This window comes from Podarcis liolepis (assembly GCF_965112155.1).
Source record: "Podarcis liolepis genome assembly, chromosome: 4".
NCBI lineage: Eukaryota > Metazoa > Chordata > Lepidosauria > Squamata > Lacertidae > Podarcis > Podarcis liolepis.
In genome coordinates, this window is record NC_139558.1 from 3,722,685 (window position 1) to 3,743,625 (window position 20,941).

The window sequence follows — 20,941 nt, forward strand, 5'->3', positions numbered from 1 at the left end:
GAGCAGGCTCTGATGTTGCCTTTGCCTGCTCCCCTCATTCTTCCTATCACAGGACAGACAGTGTCCATTGATCTCAGAGTGGGTCACAGCATGCAACTATACAATCATTTCTTATATACATAAAAAAACAACCTATAGGCCGCACAGATAAGATGGGTAGTTTGCCAGTTATCTTACTCTGAAACATACTTTTGTTCATACAGAAGCTTGTTATAACAACAGTGTTTTCATCTGGTGCTAAAAGCAGGTTAATGGAGGTACCAGCCTAACTTCAGGGTGTAGAACATCCCAGAGTGTCCAGACAACTGGACTTTACTTGATGATATAATAACCTGAAGGGACATCTCAGCGCATCTCAGATCATGGACAGGGCCAGGCCTGGAGAGATGCTCCTTCGGATACCTGGTTTTTAAGCTGCCTATCAAACAAATATCAAAATTAGCACCTTGAATTTGGCTTAGTAGCAAACAGGCAGCTAGTGTTATATGGTCCCCTTGTACTCAATTGCCTCATAGCTGCAATCTATTAATAATCTCTAAGGACATTTCAAATACAGTAAGCCTGCAACTTTTGCGGGGGTTATGTTCCAGGGATTGCACCAAAAGCCAAAATCAGGTACCTATATTCAAAACCCACTGGGTTCAATGGTGGGTGGGGTTGCCAAAGTCGTTTTTCCCAGATTTCCTCCCTCTTTCTGCCCCCCCCTTTTAATGTTTTTTGCCAAGCGTATAAAACAGAGTGTGCATTCAGTTGTGGGCTTACAATGATAATCAAGGTGGGAATTAACTGCTTTTTTTATAACCACAAGAAGTAATACAAAGGAAAATGAGCTCAAAATGAACAAAAGATTTTGGGATAAAAATGAAAATATTTCATCCATGTGGCAACAAAAAGGGAAAGGCTGTGGAACCCCTATTACTGTATATTTTGAAAATGACTTTAGCCTGAAGAATAGTTGAGATATGTGAAGTCTAATTGGTCTTGCTTCAGTGCCAGATGATGGACTATTGAACTTTTAAGATCCTCTTCAGGCCTTGAAATCCTATGATTTGATGCTGCAAAGGTTAGGCAAATCCACTTCAGATGGAAGTGCTGCTATTGGGATAGCACTATGGCACTAGCTTGTAGAGGTTGGCAGTCTGTCACTATAAGCTAATCAATCATTCTGAAATTTAAATACTCCGGTACAATCTCATATCATTATACTAGGTTGTACATGTCAGTCAGCGAAGAACTGCATGGAAAATTTCCAAGTCAGTTCAAAAGCCTCAAACATCAAATCTTCTCCCGCCCTCCCTTGTGTGACTGATTTTCACAGCCTCCAAGTTTCTATTAAATGTTTTTGTTCCGCTCACAAATAACTGTGGTTTTTTTAATGGTTTTCCTTTTAAAAGAAGTTATTTCGAAAACAGCCTACTACAAAATACATCTGCTCCTGCCCAAATTATTTAAAACTAGCCATGCAAACACAAGTGGCTCCACATGTTATAATCCTAGATATGCAGCACCATGTTGAGCCCCATGCTTTTGTAAGATGTAGTAATATTAAATGTATATATTAATGGACTGACTTCTAAGCAGTTTATCAGCATAAGGTCAATTAAGAAATCCATACATAATCAAAATATGCAAGAAAACAATTCCATTGAAACATTAAAAGCATTCATATTTAAAATATACAGTAGAACAAGCCCAATAAAAAGCACAACAATTAAAACAGTTAAAAGAGAAAGAAGTTCAAGTTCAGGCAGATGGTTGTCTAACCAGGTGTGTCTTCAGGAGGAAGCAGAGTGCCAATGTGGAGGGGGCATCTCATGTTTCAGGAGGGAGGGCATTCTACATCCCTGGTTTAATACTGATTTAATATGGAACACAGTTTGACCCATATTTGAAGTCATAATCCAAACTGCGCAGGCAGAGGGTGGGTCCAGTGGGAGTTTATGCAGGGTGGGCAGAGGATGGGTCTGGTAGGACCCCACCAAATTACAATTATTTCCTTTCCTGCCTTGTGCACAGGAAAACTGTGGACAGCAGGTTTGAGTTCCTTTGTCCTTTTATTGAAGAAATTCTTCATGAAGAATTTGGCGAAGCTGGAACTGATGATGTCTCCCGGCCGCTCCAGGGTGCTGAGGTGGTGGCTCACCTCAAAGGTGTTGCAGAAGTTGAGGTTATGCCCTTGAAGACCAGTGAGGGCAGGCACCCTTCAGGAAGACAGGTGCTCGTCCTGGGGTCTTGCTCCTGGATGAGCTCCATTCTTCATTGGGGGGGCTCCATCCCTCACAGCCTGTTCTCTAAGTTGTGTGCTCAATAAGATGAGCACCAGTGGTACCACTTATGGCAGGTAGCTGCTTATGGCACGTAGTGGGAGGACCTTCCAGGCCAAACACAATAATATGTGGTGACTGCCTCTACAGTTACAACCACAGTTTAAGGTAGGTCATCTCATAAAAGCTATTTCTGATAAGTTCCCGTATATCTGTTTCAGTCCAGCTTGATATAATAACCGCGTGGAAGCTTGCTTCCACTTGCATATTCCTAGATAGATGAACCAATCACCCACAGAAACACATGTCCATTGTATTTCCTTGGCTGATCCAGGAGGGGCTGAGCTAGACCTTAAAAGACACAAAAGCCATAAGGATGAAATCAGCTGCCCCAGGGGCAGTAGGAGGCTGATCTGATTGGTGGAATTTGAGCTGTATTCTATCCAGTATTTTTATCTTATGAACTGCTCTGAGATCTTCAGCCAAAGTCCAAAACATGGGATATACATTTTCTAAAAACAGATTGCCACTTTGGTGACAGCCCAGAGTCATGTACAATGCACAGGCCCTCCAAACTGACCTGTGCAAAGTCTTGCAACTTGATTGTTGAACTCTGTTGTGGATAAATCCAAAAAAGAAACCAGACAACAAAAAGATCTCTGCCCTCCAAGAATAGTAAATAATCTCACTTCTGCTCTACTGCTCTACTACACCAAGACACTAAGCCTCTGGAGCAGATTCAGTCTACCTTCACTCAACTGCTCTGCTTGAGGCATTGACTGGGAAGACAACCTGACTGTAGCATACACTTTTTATGCCAACTCATTTGCCTCCTTGCCAGAACTGAACTGGGCAAAAGATTTTTACATTCATTTCCAAACTTGCAATTAATTACAACTTTAAGGTCCTTTCCAAAGCATTAAACACCTCTCTCCTTCTCTCTCTCTCTCTCTCTCTCTCTCTCTCTCTCTCACACACACACACACACACACACACACACACACCTTTTTCACAATGGTATTCTTGTACAAGCCCAAGATCACCACCACTAGTGGAATATTTTATATATTTATATTTTATATCAATATTTATAGTCATATTCTCAAGGGCTCCCAAGGTGACTTACACTCCTCAGCATAAAATAACTGATAATATAAAACATAATTTAAAAACTTGAGAACTATTAGAGAAGCATGTCTCAGCAACACAGCACCAATTTATGCACCTCAGTCGTGTAATGAAGCACTGAAATGTCCAGGAAAATCTGGACGTATGGCAACCCATGACAGAAGTGGAGGTATTTCTCATAAAAATAGCTCAACAACCTTTGTGTCTGGATTTTCACTTTTTGAAATGTGGCAGCCCTAGTCACAAGGCCTCTGCCTCAAGGGCCTTTTGCAGCAGGAATGTCTTTGTCAACCTTCAGAAGGACAATAGAAAACAGGCTTAAATGATCTCTCTGGGGAGGAAATTCCACAAATATGTTCACTATTTTATTTTAATCAAACATGCTGAAGTGGGAGACTGCACAGCCTTAAAAGAAGCAAATAAGATCCTTATTGCAATGGTGAGCAGGGCCGGACCAAGCCATTTTGGCACCTGAGGCGAATCACAAGAAGGCCACAACCTCCCTGCCGGGGACGAAGGAGTGAGGGGGAACGGAGGGGGGGGGGTACAGATCTACCTCAGGAGGCAGACTGAGGCAGTTGCCTCACCTTGCCTCATGGTGGGCCAGCCTTTTCCTGGCATTTCACCTTTAGCATGGAATAAATACAAACAGGGCCACAGGGACACCCAAGAGAATGTGGACTGGCCCCTGGCACTTTGCTGCCTGACAAGACCGGCAGCAAAATCTTCTTCTTTAACACAGGGAAAGGGACAGTGTCTTCCATTCCCCCTGCAGGGAGGAGGCTAGCAGAGCAGTCACAGAGCAGGAGACGGGAGCACAGACAACTCCATCCCCAGACAGATTGGGGAAATTGTGGCCAAGGGGTTCTGCCGTCTCTCCTTCAACATATGCTGCCTGAGGTTGCCTCACTCTGATTAATGGTACGGCAGAACTCGAAACAGCATCTGCTAAAGCAGATACAAATGCAATTCAGATCTCCTCTCACCCTGCCCCACATTTTCCCATTTCCCCCATCACCATTGGAAGAGAGGCATAAAACTAGGCAGTAACTGACAGGTGGGAAAACCATCAACATACTGAGAATTTAGAACATGGAAAAGAGTTGTGTTGCTCACAGCAACTAAATATTGCCTTGAGTATTAGAATGCCCAGCAACTGCGCAACAGAAACACAGAACTGAAGGAGGATGTTTGTATAACAAATGCACAATTATTGGGCTGAAAAACCAATGACACATTATTATCTGAAAAATGCTTCAGTTTACTGCAATAAGTGTGCTCAGTTCAAAAACATCACTTCTCACAAAGCACTGCATCAAGGAAGAACCAAAGACAAAATATGAATATGTATTATATTTTCCCCTCCCCTCCTCCAAGCAGCTCTGGCAATACACAGGTCACTAACCTCATTTATCCTCATAACAATCTTGTGAGGCAGGTTATGGCGATATGGGAATGGCTGAACCAAAGTCACTCAATGGACTTTGTAGCTAAGCAAATATTTGACTACCAGGTCTCCCCAGTCCAAACACACCGTCTACTGCACCACAATGGCTCCTAATTATTTGTGCACAAGTAAGCAATAGGTGTTCATGTGAGAAGACCGTGCAGATCAAATGTACACACCAAGAGGTAGAAGCATATTCCAGCTTCCCTATTATACACACAGAACACGAGAGAAAGTAACCAAGGTATATGATCATGCTAAGCCATCCTAATGTGAAGCCAGCAGTATTCCAAATTAAACAAATCTTTGATTTAAGTAAGTGTGCAGTTCCCTTTGAGATGCCATTTCAAGCTTTGTCCTTTCTCTTTGCCCAAATGCCAATTTGATGTCGGTCTTCTCAAATGTCACAACCATCACCATTTAAGTATCAAATAAAAGCCTTCCTTCTGCTCCTATAATTGAGGTAGTTCTCCATCCCATCCCCCAAATTAAATCGGCCTGAGATGCAACAGTATATTTAACCCAGCCTCAGTGACACCTTTCCTATACATAAATATGCCACAGGTTTAAAGTCCATTATCTTGCAACCCTCTATGGCTAGAAACGACAGTTTTATACTATGTGAAAAGGAGTGATTTCCCACCTTCCATTCCAAGAAGGTCCCAAGGTATTGGATGTTAATGTCATGACATTTTTAGGCATAGAAAAGCTTTTAGGTTATCCAGAGAATGTTTTATGGCTCCCATTGAGCCTTGGTGAGCATTTGAGCCAGTGGTAAATGGATGTATCTATTTTTACAGGCAAGAACAGCATGAAACGAGAGGGCAGAAAAATACAATGGAAACTAGAAAAGCTTTCCACACTAGCTGAATGCAGTGCACTTTGCTTGTGCAAAGTACACTTTCCCAGAAGGTTCAAGTACAAAACAAAATGCATTGCAGTAGATATATTTAATCTACATTTTCCAAGCACATAATATCCAGACATCATGAACATATGAAGCTTAGTCATGAAAGGAGTAGGAGCGTTGCTCCACCTCATCCATTATTGTCATTTCTGCTGGCAGTAAGACTAAGGTCACAGGCCAGGGATTTCTTAGCTCTGCAATGTGAGATCTTTGACAAAGAGATGGCAGGAGATAATCTGGGACTTTTTGCATGGTAATCTTATACTCTACCACTGAGCAATGTCCTTCGTCCCCACCAAAGGACAAGCTTCTGTTCTTAACATTTAAGCAGACTGCCCCAACTACTCACTGACCCTTATTATACCCAAGCAGCGAGGAAATGCAGGGCGGCAGTGCCTACCCAGGTTTGGTTTCCTTTGGAAGGAGGTTAGTGAAGGCTTGTTGTGTTCTGTAATATTTGACTTAATTGACTGCGCTGCAGTTCAACATGTGGGGGGCCACAGATTCTTTATCCCTGGCCCACATCAGGTCTCCAGAGAAAGGCAGACAGGCCACCAAAATGTTCCCGCAGTTGCAGATCCCCACACCCAGCTCTCTGCCTCTTGCTCTGCCCCTCTCTTATTCCTCACTCAAATCTCTGGTTTCCATTTCTTCTTTTCACCCACAGACCTAGATCACATCTAGGAAGAGCAAGAGCAAGCAAAGGAAAGTAAAAAATACACACACCCTTTCAGGTATTTCCTAGACCAGTGTTTCCCAACCTTTTTTGGGCAAAGGCACACTTGTTTCATGAAAAAAATCTCGAGGCACACCACCATTAGAAAATGTTTAAAAAATTAACTCTGTGCCTATATTGACTATATATAAAGTAACTCTCTTTAATAGGAATCAAATAAACACAAAGAAAGTATTTTATAATTACTTTATTATGAAATAGTAAGTAAACAGAAATATGAAAAATTATAAAATACTTTATTCAGTGCGCAACCTGGGCCTGTTTGGCTGAACACAAAGCTGATATTCTGGCTGGAATCGAAGAAAGACACACACGTAGCTCTTCGTCAACAGCTCTCAGTCTCTCTCTGTATTTAGTTTTTATAGCAAATGAAGGAAGAGTAAGCAGGCTGGGGTGGGTTAAGTAAGGGCTGAAAGTGCCTAGATGAAGTGGGGGAAGCTAGAGAGGAGGTACATTCTGACGTTTGAGGATAGACTAGGTTCTTTATGTGAATGATAGGTGAGTTATTTGACAGATCGAACTGAGAGCAAGGTGGGGCTTGTGTAGCTGGGGTGGACATGAATGTTTGGGGTGCAAACCCCAGGCCGGCCAGGTCCGAGGGGGGGGGGCAGGGAGAGACGGGCCTGCCTGCCTCTGCCTGCGCTGTGGTGTGTTTTGCCCCGACCGACGGACGGACCGACCTGCCAGCTGTCTCCGCAGTAGCAGCGCGGACTGGAGCTCCGTCATTCTCCCCGCCGGTGCCCGGGGAGGGGAGTGTGGGGTGGCTGCTGTGGAAGCGACGGCGTGCTCCTCCTCCTCCTCCTCCTCCACTTGCCGGGCTAGAGCCAGCCGGCTAGCGCTTGCCCCTCCTTGCTCGAGCCGACCCCGCCGCCGGGGGCCTTCCCGTCCTCTCAGCGGCGGCGCCTCACGTCCCTCGTCCGGGGGTTGGGAGGGGGCTGGGGGGGAGGAAGGGGGCGAGGGGGAGCAGCCGCCGCCGCTCCTGAGGAGATTCTGAGGCGGTGGCGGGCGACGCGTGGCGGAAGAGGAGGGGTCCCGCCAGCCCCGCGTTTCTCTCTCTCTCTCCCTCACGGAAACCTTCCCCTCAGCTTCTGCCGCTTTTTCTCTTCTTTCCCTCTTCCTTTTTTTTTTTTAAAAAAAAATGAAAAATCTCTCCTTTCTCTCTTTTCCAGCCCCCCCTCCCCTCTTCACGGAATTTCACTGCACTCGGGCGCCGCGGCGCGCAGGCGCACTGCTCGCTCCTCTTTCCGCGCAGGTGCCTTCTCTCGCTCTTTCGCCTCCTTTTCTTTCTCTCTCGATGGTCCGCCTACAAAGGAGCGAGGGAGGCGCCCGCCATGTTTGGATTTGCATCCAGCAGGAGATGCCGCCGCCCCGCCTCTCGCCGCCTGACTCGCCCGCCTCCCTCCCACGGCACATCAGCCAACGTCTCACGGCACACTAGTGTGCCGCGGAACACCGGTTGGGAAACACTGTCCTAGACATTCAGAAAGCATATCTGGGCTGTGTCACCACCAAGTTCCCAAAACAAAAGGCCTGTCCAAGCCCTGAATCTCACAACATAACAATGTTTATCCAATATTTAAAGACATTTCTGTATGCCATTGCAAATTCAGGAGCAAATATTCCTTCATAACTTGCTGTGATGGTAAACATATTATAAAGAGGACCCTAGGCCTAGGACTTTTTTCAGCTAAGCTAGGAGTTGCAGCTGAAGAGCCAAACATGTATACCACTGAACTGCATACAGCTAGACAGTCCCATGTTGTGGGGTGGGGGAGAAAGCAAACCTCCCATTTCAGGCGGGGATTTGAAAGAAAAGAGAAAATGGCACAGCTCCTTCTGTCACTGGCAGCTGGCTTCAGGATACGAGAAGTTATAACCATTTTTCTGTAACTTGACCACTCTTATTCATGCCGGAAGAGCCGCTATGTCTACAAATTTCACCCAATTCTGTTAAAATAAAGTTTGAGCCATTTTTTATTTCTAAATACTGACACAGGGGAATTGAACAGATATCAAAAGTACAACAGCTGCCCTTATGGGGAAAGTACAGCAGCTAGCTGTCTGAAATTTAACTGAGTTCATGCCTCCAGAAGGAGTGACTGCTAATTTAATCAAATTCTGGCCAAAATAATAACAAAAACTATAGACAATTCTGGGGTGTGGTTTTTTTTTGGGGGGGTGTCCAGATTAGAGATGGTCGGCTCCCTGGACTATAATTTGATAGGTTTTAGCCAATACTCTGTGCAATATTCATCTACTTCTGTCAAAAGTGGAAAGGGTTATCACAGATTTCCAAATAGTGAATGGGGGAAATGAAAGAGACCTGGACTGCGGAGCCACATCAGACGACCTCCAAATATTGGTCCAGCCCAAATTAAGCTGTTTCACAAAGCACCAAATTGGGGTCCAGACCAATCTTGTGGTCAGCACACTGATTTTTAAATCTCTCTGATAAAATTCCACATATAGCATGATTCAGATGTATCCATGTTGGAGATCCTTTGATTCCAATAAGAGTTAAGAACAAGTTTTGACTTTTAAGAAGGGCTTTAGCTTGAAATTTAGTATTTGATATTCTGTTGTGCCAGAATATTTATTTTCCTCTGAACCTTCTGTTGCAATAGCCATGGTATTAATTCAAGGACAAATGCCTGCTTCTTTATAAACTTGAATTAGTAAATTGATCCTCTTTGCCCAGCATGTTTTTAATGAACTCTGAGATAAAATTTGATAAGTTCATGAAAACAATTACTGGTAAATTAGATAGCACAATGAACAAGAGGCACTAATATAGTAGAAGCTATTCAGTGCATTCAATAAACCCACGTGCACTGGATTGTGCAAATAAAATTCTACCATACAGTGGCAATTGTATGATGATGCAATGATTAATACTGGATTTGCAATTTTTAAAGGCTTTTATTTGCACCACATTCTTGTATGATGTTGCAAGAGGTCAAGAGAACATTCCACTGCAAGGACATATCTGACTACAAATTATCAAAATGAAATTGGGATCAAGGTTCAGGTATCTGAAATGATGGCAAGTGTAACCACTGGAAAGATATTTCTTTTAAATATATATATGCACATGCCCTGAGACATTTATTATGAGGAGTCATGTCTCAACCTTAGACACATGGGCTCAAGTCAGCACACTAGGGCTGTCTTCCCACTTACATACAGTCAATTCAATTAATCTGAATGAGGGTCATTTCCATAAATTTGCTTGGAGTTAAATAGATCCAAGAGAAGGAAAGTATTTTAGAGACTATGCTTAACTTTTAAATAGTCAGTGCTGAAAGTGAAAAAAGCTAGTTCCAATAGATTTATTACTTCCAATTGGATAGCTCAGTTGGTTAGAGTTGGATCTAGATGATCCACAGGGTCCCTTTCCAATTCTATGATTCTGTTTCCTGCCCTGTTTCCTAGGAGTTCAATGCAGCCATTTTGCCTCAAAGGCCACTCTGTTAAGATAGCCTATGCTGATAAAGACTTGACCAAGGTCACACAGTCTGGCACTCTGACATTCTTCTAGAATACATTTTTTTCCAGACGAGGTCATTCCTTTTTAACCAGATACCTATTCAGACATGCATACAAATTCAGATGTGCTGTGGTCAAAATCTGACTTGCAATCAAATGGAATTACCCAAATTTCTTCTTCTTCTTTGACGATCACTCACAGCCAAGTAAGATTGTCTTCCATAAACACAGTTTTAACAATGAGTCCATAAGTGACCGTGGAGGCCAATTCTGGATCCACATGTCCTTCCACAGTGGGGACATTGGTTTCCGGGCGGGACTCCCCCATAGCTACTGAGGTCCTTTCACAAATTCCGCAAAAACAAGTTAGGGATGAGCTTGCAGTATCTCCAAATCTGGGAGAGTTGTGTTCAGCTATTAACCCAAATTTAATCTAGGTCCCAATCACAGAACATGTCTGTTTTTTCACAAGAAGCACGTTAATGTCTTGAAGCCCAGAACCACATAGGTGGGACCAATCATATAATTCATTTTCAACTGACCATCACCAGATGAGTAGGAAGACAGGGTGACAATCAGGTAAAAGGAACCAGTACTGCTGGTTCTTCCCATATCATTCTGGACTTAATGTACCAGCATGGGGGAAAGTCATGGACAAACAACTCCTGTGCCACTGAAATAACAGAAGAGCCCCGCTTACAAAGCCTTTCTCAACCTTGGGTCCCCATGTGTTATTGAACTACAATACCCAACATTGGCCATGTTAGCTAGGAATGGTGGGAGTTGTGGTCCAATAACATCTAGGGACCCAAAGTTGAGAAAGGCAGGTGTAGGCTCACCTTTTCTTTTCTTTTCTTTTCTTTTCTTTTCTTTTCTTTTCTTTTTCTCCTAGCCTCACCTCACCACTCCCTAAATGATTGACAGCTGTGCAAGCCTTTGCTGGTGCAGAGAATTCAGCTGGTTTGGCCTCACTTGTGCTGAAGTTCTCGTTGCAGAAGTGCATCTAAACATTTTAAAAGAGATGTAGCATATAACCTGTTTCTAGAGTGGACACCTATTTATAAATGTTCACACACTATTCAGAGAGTTTCATCCATAAAGAAGTAGAAAAAATGGTTAAGGATAGAATCAAAAGCCTGAAAGATAAGAGCAAATTTCATATGAATTACAGATCATAGATTATGCATTCACTTTTTGATAAGTAGCCTCTGTAAATATGCCCCTGTGGAGATGCAGTGCAGCTTATCAACCCACCTATCCAACTTGATGTTACTTGAATGCAGTGCTGCCAAACTGGGACATGTTTTCCTCCATATATTAAAACTGTTATTATGATTTATCATTGGCATTTTTATCCTGCTGTTCTGCTGAAATAGGCTTCCAGAACAGCTTACAAATATCAGTGAGAAGGCAGTCTGTGCCCACAGTAAGAGAGAGGTGACACAAAAGGAACGGGGAGCAAACGAAAAGCAATACATGCACTTAATGGAGCATTCTTTTCCTTAATTGTTGTATATCACGTCTCCACCCCCACCCCGTTCACATCATCATGACTTCATCAGTGCCCCACTTGTTTCCGTTTGTGTACACACCAGGGGACATTGAGAAGGCAGGGGTGTCCTTAGCCTATGCAAATTAGGAATGGCTTAAGTTTGAGGTTAGTTTGAGTACCAAGGCATCATACAGTCGTATCTTATAATAAAGCACAGGATACATATGCATGTGTGAATGTGGATTAAAAACTCAGCACTGGAAAAGCAGTGAGAGTCCAGTAAATGGAAGTGTGAACACATAATTAGTTGCAGAGATCTTGTAGTGAACAGCAAAAATGTAAGCATTTGGGAGATGAGCCCAAGGTTGCTAGTCTTTCAGTGGTTGAAGTGGTTCTGCCCCATCTTTCTCACTCTCCTATAGCTTGAGCGAAGGTTATTGGTGGCAGTTGAAGGAGGAGCATGGCGCAACTGGTATTTTGACAGTTACATTTTAAATTAATGAATACATTATTTATATTATATTAATTTGTTAACATTTTGTAACCCAGAAATGCCTTAATTCTATTGTGGATGCAGTAAAGTCTTTAATGAACGTCTTGCACTGAATGTCTGGAGTCTAGATTGTCCATCATATGTGAGGTTCGAAAGATCACTTGCAAGCTTATTTGTTTCACGAATGGTAGTGTGAACATAGCAACATGCTTGATTACTTCATACTTTCACAAAGGCAAAGCAGCGTTTAATTTTTTTATTACTAATTAAAATGGGGCAATTAACACATTTTCTGTATGTGAAAATGAGGTGATGAGACATGGAAATTACACTACTTCAGAAGCAAACACAAAAGGCCTTTGGCTACACAATCACAGGTGCTGGCAACTTCCCTCCCCGTCACACTGTTCAGCAGCGCTTACTGTACGAAGAAAGGCTCACACAGCACATGGCCAGCCTCCCTGCCACTGGCAAGCCTGTGGAGCTTCACAGAAACATTTCATTCCATTTATGATTACCACAAGCAGTGCATTTTCTGTAGAAACAGAAGGTGCCCATACTTGGATCCTGATAAATTGCTAAATACCTCTCCTCCCCCTCCCCGTTTCTGTTGATTTTGTGATGAACTTTTTTATTAAAAAGTTGATAATAAAATTCAAAATGTTTACCATTTTATAGATGGTATTTATTACCTTGAATTATATAGAATTAGCAATTAAGACTGCTACCAAAGGCATCAGTCCCAAAATGACCACTGGGAGGTGTGTGGCACAGCACAGAATTAAGCGAGAGTGGAGTCACTGCTGTTTGCCCCATCCAAACTCGTGCTTAGCATGAGAAGTCGGTGCTGTGCCCTGCTGGTCCTGTTTGTGACATTCACACATTATTGATTTTCCACACAGAGATGCCAACGCCAACACTGCCTCACCCTCCGTGCGCATACAGTGATGCTGTTATTGCCCATTGCAAAAGTTCCATGGGAAATATATGGAGAGGCCATGGCATTCTCTCTAGTACACAAATGGAGCATTCACTTAGCACCCACAAACCTCAGGCACAGAGGCATCTATCCATCTCACCCACTCAGACTTTACATTTACACAACCACACATATAGGTGTCTCTCTCTCTCTCTCTCTCTCACACACACACACACACACACACACAAAACACACACACCTTGTATAGATCTCCTCCTCACTATTCAGGTGGACCTCTCCCCCACATACTGTACCTCACATACATATTTCCTTTCCTCTCACATGCATACGCACAACTCCCTCCATCGCTCATGCCACAAATAAACCTCTCTATCTCTTACACAAATCTTTAAAGCCACACTTACACATACATTACTTGAGTATGTGCACTACTTAAATATGCACAAGTGCGCACACCCCATTCAGAACAGCTCTTCCTTAGGGCCAAGGGAGCACTCGCCACTAGCGTTGCCTGGCTAGAAGACCATGGGAGCCTGAATGCAACTGAAAGCCCTGCCACTCCTTCCTTCCCTCCCCAACCTTTAAAGAAGCAGCAGCAGCAGCAGCAGCAAGCCCAGTATGGGGTGAAAGAGGAGCCTGCCAAGCCAGTACATGTGGGGATACCCCTTCTCTCTCTCTCTCCCTCCCTCCCTCCCTCCCCCAATCTCTTTTTTAAAAGCAAGCCCAGCATGCAACACAGGGGCTCCCTTTTGCTGGCTGGAGCATTAGCCTGGTACCAGAAAGATGGTGCACCTGCCTGAAGAGATCATTCCCAAGGCAGGCAGCCACTGCAGAAAGGCCCTTTCTTGTGTGGACCCTCTGCACCTCCTTTGGAGGGGGTACCGGAGAAGGAGCTCCAAAGATGGCTGGCCAAGGGTCCAGGCAGGTTCGTATGGGAAAATACACTATGAAGTAATGGGGTTCCAAGTCATATAAGGCTTAATAGGCTAACACTAGAACCTTGAATTTGAAACCAACTAGCAGTCAGTGCAGAAGAGCAAGCACCGGTGTTACATGTTTGGACCATCTGGTCTCAGTTATAAGTCTGCACCCTTGTATCTTTATTTTCTAGTACAGTGGTGCCCCGCAAGACGAATGCCTCGCAAGACGAAAAACTCGCTAGACAAAAGAGTTTTCCGTTTTTTGAGTCGTTCCGCAAGACGAATTTCCCTATGGGCTTGCTTCGCAAGACGAAACGTCTTGCGAGTTCTTGCGAGTTTGTTTCCTTTTTCTTAAAGCCGCTAAGCCGTTAATAGCCGCTAAGCCGCTAATAACCGTGCTTTGCAAGACAAAAAAACCGCAAGACAAAGAGACTCGCAGAACGGATTAATTTCGTCTTGCAAGGCACCACTGTAGCTACTAAGGAAGAATCTCTAGATTCAAAATGCACAAGGCCTTTAATAAACCAATTATTGCGCACTGCTGAGGTTTCTCCCTCTTCCCAGTTCCAGTTCTGCAAATTTCCCAGGAAAGAAACTGGATTCCTCTTCAACTTTCACACTGTTTACTTCTACGAGAGCTTAAACCTACATGGCCCTGAAATACTCATTTTAGACATGTTGCTTTATAAAATACCAAATTCTTAAGTGTGCAACTAAAGCAGCTGTCTACATATATTTGCTGATTAAATGCATGCTTTAACTGAACCTCTTACATTGATTCTGGTAGATGCTCAGGTTGCAACTTCAGAAAAGATCTGAAAGAAGGAAGTTTCAGAATATTAAGTGTCCGTGCCTTTGAATGTGTTGTGGCAACTTTTCTTTGATGCCTTTAAGGGCACCACAAAGGGCTCATCCACATCTCTGTTTGCCCTGTGGCTTTCCCCTAGGAAAACCAGCAGTTTTGCACTGAGCTGGAACAAATGGCAATTGGCTTTTCCATGGATTGCCCTTTGTTCTGATTTAGCGCTAAAGAGCAGGTTTTCTGGGGCAAAGACAAAACCGCTTGGACCAATGCCTAGAAAGCCTGTCTGGAAACCTTTCAGAAGTGTGGACAAGCCCAAAGAGATGTTGAGCTCTGGCGGCATTTAGAATAGGGCAAAATTAGAGAAATGGTAGGTTAATCTGAATAAGAAGTAAAGAAATAGGAAATCTGTCCATACCTTAACAGCATCAGGTTCTTTTTCCTTGTGGTCTTTAGAAGTCTTCAGTGTACAGGTCAAATCATTTCTTCTTCAACATATGTTTAGTAACAGTAACAGATTGACCTGCAATTAAAGAATAAAACATCAATTAAATAATAAAACATTGAATGACTTAACTCATCCAAGCAGTGACCCACATGGCTGGCTGCTTTTAAGCATGACCATGCGGGGGCGCACTGCAACTGTTTGGGTGGCGCTAATTTCAGCGGTGACTGTGCCCCTTGACACATAGCCTGAATTTGGCTCTTGCTCTCACTGTGAACACCTGGAGGCCTGTGAAAAGCCCTCCAGCAGCCCCCGACCACAATAGCAATTGTTATTCAGAAGCATATTGCCTGACCAGGCAGACAGAGCATAGAGGAAAGCATATGCGCAAATCCCCCAGACTTAGAAACCCTTATTCAAAGTAACAAAGGGACATCGGGTGAACTCTGAATTTCCATTTCTCTCTAACTTTCCCCACGATGGTCCATCAGTCGCATCCTGTAAGTTCTGACTGGCCAGAGATTGCTTCTGCCGTTGCTGCCACTCTTCAGTAGGAAAAAAAATGTATTGTGATGTCTTCTGACAGTTCACTCCCTGTGTAGCTAGCCATGTTTTTAGGCTAGAAGACTTTGTGTTAAAGTTAACACCCCTCAAGTAAGTCTCTTTCTGATGACTGCACCCCTCTCACCCCACCACCTAGTGTGCTCTTTCTCCCCTGAGACTGCTGCAGTCCTCCATGCTCCCCCCCCTTCTTCAGGCCTGCTCCAATCCTGTGGATGCCCGTGGGAGTTCCTCCTCTTCCCTCCTCACTCTGTATTCCTGCTTCTCAAGTTACGTTTGTTATTTTGCCCTCAGGGTTAGGATTGCAGGAAGCCAGCATTTTCAAAAGGAAAGGTCTTTTTTCTTTTTTAAATTTTTCTTCAGTAGATTCTGAACACTGCAGGGTTGTGAGTGGACTAAGCTCAAAGACAACCTATTAATTCCACGTAGAGCAGCACCCAAAACCTGTAGAGTCTGAAGGGACTCCAAGTGTCATATAGTCTACTCCCCTGCAATGCAAGAAACACAACTAAAGAATCCCTTGCAAGCAACCGTCCAACCTGTTTAGAAAACCTCCAATGAAGGAGAGTCAACCACCTTCCAAGATAGTCCCTTCCATTGTTCAACAGCTCTTGCCATTAGAAACCTATTGCTTATGTTTAGTCAGAATATCCTTTCTTGATTGAAGTCATTGGTTTTCTGTCATTCTGGAGCAGCAGAGAACAAGCTCGCTCCAACTTCCATTTGTCAGCCCTTTAGATATTTGAAGATGGCTATTATATCACCTCTCAGTCTTCTCTCCTTAAGGCTAAATATACCTCATAAGGCTTGGTCTGGCCTTTGCCATGATCATTCCTCCCTAGGTCTATCTGGAACACAGGCCATTACTCTCCTTTGGAACTACTAGCAGCTTGCTCCTCTTTCATGTATTGACCCTTATTTCCCTAATCTCACTGTCTCTGAACCTCCCAATAGTCCAAACCCAAGTAATTTCCATTTCAAGTTTTCCATCTGGTGTGTTTTAGGCCCATTTCATTTTACCTGGTTGCTTCTTCCCTAGCACTCTGCTACATTCCATATAAGGCAATATCTTCACCTATTCCTATCTCTTTATTCTTATTGTACAATTCAGACAATGTGGGTGGTTGGGGTATCCTGTAAAACTTACTACTAACCAGCTTACTATTTTATCTTTCTGTAATAGGACTCTAAGCCACAATGCTATTTTGCTCTTTGTCTGCCATTTTGTGTAAATAAACTATATTCATTTAAACTGGCATATGTTTGGTTCTTACAGTTGCTGCAAATAAGCAGGGTATTTCTAAAAGTAATAATGTCCCTTGCAGAAATGTCTGTTGCACACAGTTCTCTCCGGTAAAGTTTCCAAAAATGATTCTTCCACCTACACTTGTGTAAGATACTGGTTTGTGTGTGTGTATGACACATGAACAGATCTGGTAACAATTGTGAGAACCGGGTGTAGTTTATGGCAAGTTCTGAAATGATGAAAGCATAATAACTTCTACACAGACTGGAACTCTCCAGTTGCTCACATTTCCACTTCTAGTCCTGTTTTAATGAATCAGTGTCATTCACAGCCTCTGTTATCACAAAAAATCATGTTTGTAGACCTGCTCAAAATTCACACGTGGGTTATACCTCCTTCATAGATTGACATAACCTGCTCAGTAGCAGATATGAGTGACATGTGTCTCTCCCCCCCCCCCTGCATATACACAAGCCTTTAAGAAAAACTATTGAATTAGTTATTTAACTTTGAAAACAATTTGTATTGTGTTCAATAAATGCAGATAAGTAATGCATTTGAAAACCTCCCATGCCTCCCTTCCTCTTCATGCTTGTCTGTTAATTTGTTAATTTTTAAAAAGTACTCCTTGCAAAATAATTAGCTCTTATGTCTCCTTTAACACTTGAAAGGTTAGAGCAAAAGGAAAAGCAGGGTGCTTTAATTAAAGAATAAATTATTGAATACTTGGTTTTAATTGATGGAGCTCTTCTGTTATGGTGCATGTTTATAGATATTTTATGGGGATCTGTAATCAAAATCTCTCTCACACAGTGAGCGCCTTTACTGCAGAGGCTAAAAGAAAGAAGGGGCTCACGTTCAGCCGTTTAATTTCCAAGAACCATGTGAAGTGTGGTTGCCATGGCAACAAGACACTAATTGCCAACATAAAATCAAAACCAACCTTGACTGGATCCAGCAGCTTTGCCAAGACTATAAAATCCTTTTTAAAATATTAAAATTGTGTAACGTTTCCTGCCCAATAAAAATAGGAATTGGTGAAGGGTGTCCACACCCAGTCTTCCAGCAGAGGAGCCTGCCTGGAAGCCCAGGCTTCGTTTCATGCCATGCTTTGATAGTAGACACCACGCATTATCATGTGAATGGAAAGAGACTGTCGTTGCTTTCTTAAGGATGTTGGCATCACTGGGAATCGCAAAATACTTTGAAGCAGAATAAAAGGAAGAAACAAAAGACAAAGATGGCAACACATTTCCAGAGGGTGGAAGCAAAACAAATCAGGTGGGCATGAGAAAGGGTACTAACATCATGAATACCTCTGGCACTAGCTTGTTAGCGAAGAATCTGAGATGCTTCTGGCTAGGAGGACATTAAAGTCCCTTTTGAGAAAGTGGTAAACAGTCAGAAATGCAGCAACACTCTTCAAAACTTTGCAGGTTGACGAGGCCCTTTTTTCTGTTTTGTTTTGTTTGAATCCTCAGCCCAGATTTTAACTTTCAGAGCCCAGTAGGCCGATTAGGTCACCAGAAGCAAATAACAACATTTTGATAATACATTGCCATGGAAACAGAATTTAACTATCAGAAATGGAATCCTTTATGTATTTTTGCATGTTTTCATTCTTCAACCATTTCGTTTCCATGGCTCTTTTCCAGGACTCTAATTCACCAGGAAATGTTTTCCCTCAGATCAAAGAAATAATTCAGCGGATGCTTCACTCTCTTGTTCCATCTAATGTAAGAGCATGTAATCTGTTTTTTCCTTATTGTGTTTTTTGTTTACAGGATAATTAATACAAACAGCTTCCTTGTTGTTCTGCTGTAAACCACTGTTAATGTTCCCTTTTTACTCTTATTGCTCATCACTGTATGTGGAATATATTGCAACTTGTGCTAGAGTTGGTTCAAGTATTCCCAAGCAAAAAGGGAATGTGATGACCCCGAGGGACAAAGGGAAGGTTTATTGGATGCAGTGTATGAATGGAAGCATCTTAAATGGAAGGTCTTTGTTAGCATGAAATTGACTCATCTAAATTTATTTCAAAAGTTGACATTTTTTAAAAACAGAAATCCCATTATAATTGGGTGGGGGATCTGTGCCCCCCCCAGTGGTTATTGGATGGGAGTTACCCATCAGCCCTAGCCAGCATGACCAATGGTCACAGATAATGGGAGCTATAGTCCAACAATATCTAAGGAGCCACAATCCTGCATTAGGGATCTTTCCATTGGTTTCCATAACCCCTGTCAGAGGCAACAAAAGACAAATGATTTGTCTTTCTTCCATCATACAGATGTTCCAAAAAAAGCAAATTACCATGGATCAAGCCCAGCAGAATAGTGGGTTCTTTCGTTGTTGTTTAGTCATTTAGTCGTGTCCGACTCTTCGTGACCCCATGGACCAGAGCACGCCAGGCACTCCTGTCTTCCACTGCCTCCCGCAGTTTGGTCAAACTCATGCTGGTAGCTTCGACAACACCATCCAACCATCTCATCCTCTGTCGTCCCCTTCTCCTTGTGCCCTCCATCTTTCCCAACATCAGGGTCTTTTCCAGGGAGTCTTCTCTTCTCATGAGGTGGCCAAAGTATTGGAGCCTCAGCTTCACGATCTGTCCTTCCAATGAGCACTCAGGGCTAATTTCCTTAAGAATGGATAGGTTTGTTCTTCTTGCAGTCCATGGGACTCTCAAGAGTCTCCTCCAGCACCATAATTCAAAAGCATCAATTCTTCGGTGATCAGCCTTCTTTATGGTCCAGCTCTCACTTCCATACATCACTACTGGGAAAACCATAGCTTTTACTATACGGACCTTTGTTGGCAAGGTGATGTCTCTACTTTTTAAGATGCTGTCTAGGTTTGTCACTGCATTTCTCCCAAGGGGCAGGCGTCTTTTAATTTCATGGCTGCTGTCACCATCTGCAGTGATCATGGAGCCCAAGAAAGTAAAATCTCTCACTGCCTCCATTTCTTCTCCTTCTGTTTGCCAGGAGGTGATGGGACCAGTGGCCATGATCTTCGTTTTCTTGATGTTGAGCGTCTGTAACCTAAGGTACCACTGTACTGTACATGCATTTTTCTCCTTTCACATACCTAAAGTGAATGAAGGAAGTGGCAATTGCAATCTTGATGCACCCCCCCCAAGGGCAGGTGTGGCTACACCCCCATTGCTGGGGCTGCCGGAACCTGTTTTCAAATGGACACACTGCTTGGGCAGAATCAATCTGCAATGAGCTTTCATTTTCAGAATGAAACCAGTTTCTCAAGAAATACTTTTCAGGGACAAATGCAACATATATCGATTGTGTGTGGAATATGTAAAACGACAAGAACAAGTACCCAGACTCCACTGATTCTAGAATAAGATTTTGTGTATACACAGTCCATGATTCATACAAGAAGCAGGTTCCTCTAGTATTTTGCTCAAAACTGGTCTGAAGTATGTAGCGGATGGGAGGCTGTAGCATAGTCACCAAGTCTATGAGTCAATATTTGGTTCAATTCCACATTAGAAGATCGTTGCTGAATTAGACAGATAGCCAATGTAGACTACTAGCAGAAAGAAAAAATTCCATAAAAGGAAGACAAATTTCAAAACAAACTCCTACTACTACTGTGCTTACTGATAAGTCCTCCTGCCTCTGACAATTTTAAAGCTTTCACTTGCCCCCAACTGAAGTAGGTTGCTGAAGAATGTCTTCCTACCTTCACATCCTGCAGACGGGGCTGCAGAAGTGGGAGAACAACCTTTGCTCACTCTTTTAGCCACACAGCGGCACCAGTTATAGGCATCCCAGTAATTACAGCCATTATCAGAGCTGCAAATGCACATGTTGTTGTTCTAGCACTATTAGGGGCATAATGTGTACAACAGAAGCTGTTTGCAGTGGAAAATGTAGGTTAGCTGCTCTAATGGACTGCATGTGATGTGCAGAAGGGGGTTCTTTTTTCTTTTCTTTTTTACACAACCCTCACAATAAAGGCAATGCAGTAAATCAGTCTTGATTTAAAACAGCAAAGGCAGGGAATGTCAGCCACTTGAGTAGATGTGGACAAGCATAAACCTAATGACTTCTT

At 43.0% G+C, this 20,941-nt stretch overlaps 2 long non-coding RNA genes across 2 annotated transcripts in view; both read right to left on the reverse strand.

Moving 5' to 3' along the window:
* LOC310706086 overlaps positions 1 to 20,941 on the reverse strand; it is a 1,025,148-nt gene that overhangs the window by 268,724 nt on the left and 735,483 nt on the right. The gene's annotated exons all lie outside the window — the stretch shown is intronic.
* Positions 14,603 to 20,941, reverse strand: part of LOC310706140 — an 88,835-nt gene continuing 82,496 nt past the window's right edge. The window contains exons 2-3 of the long non-coding RNA XR_014525720.1: positions 15,034 to 15,138; positions 14,603 to 14,628 (exon numbers count right to left, since the gene is read on the reverse strand). This is a non-coding gene — a long non-coding RNA (uncharacterized lncRNA). The remainder of the gene's footprint in view (positions 14,629 to 15,033; positions 15,139 to 20,941) is intronic.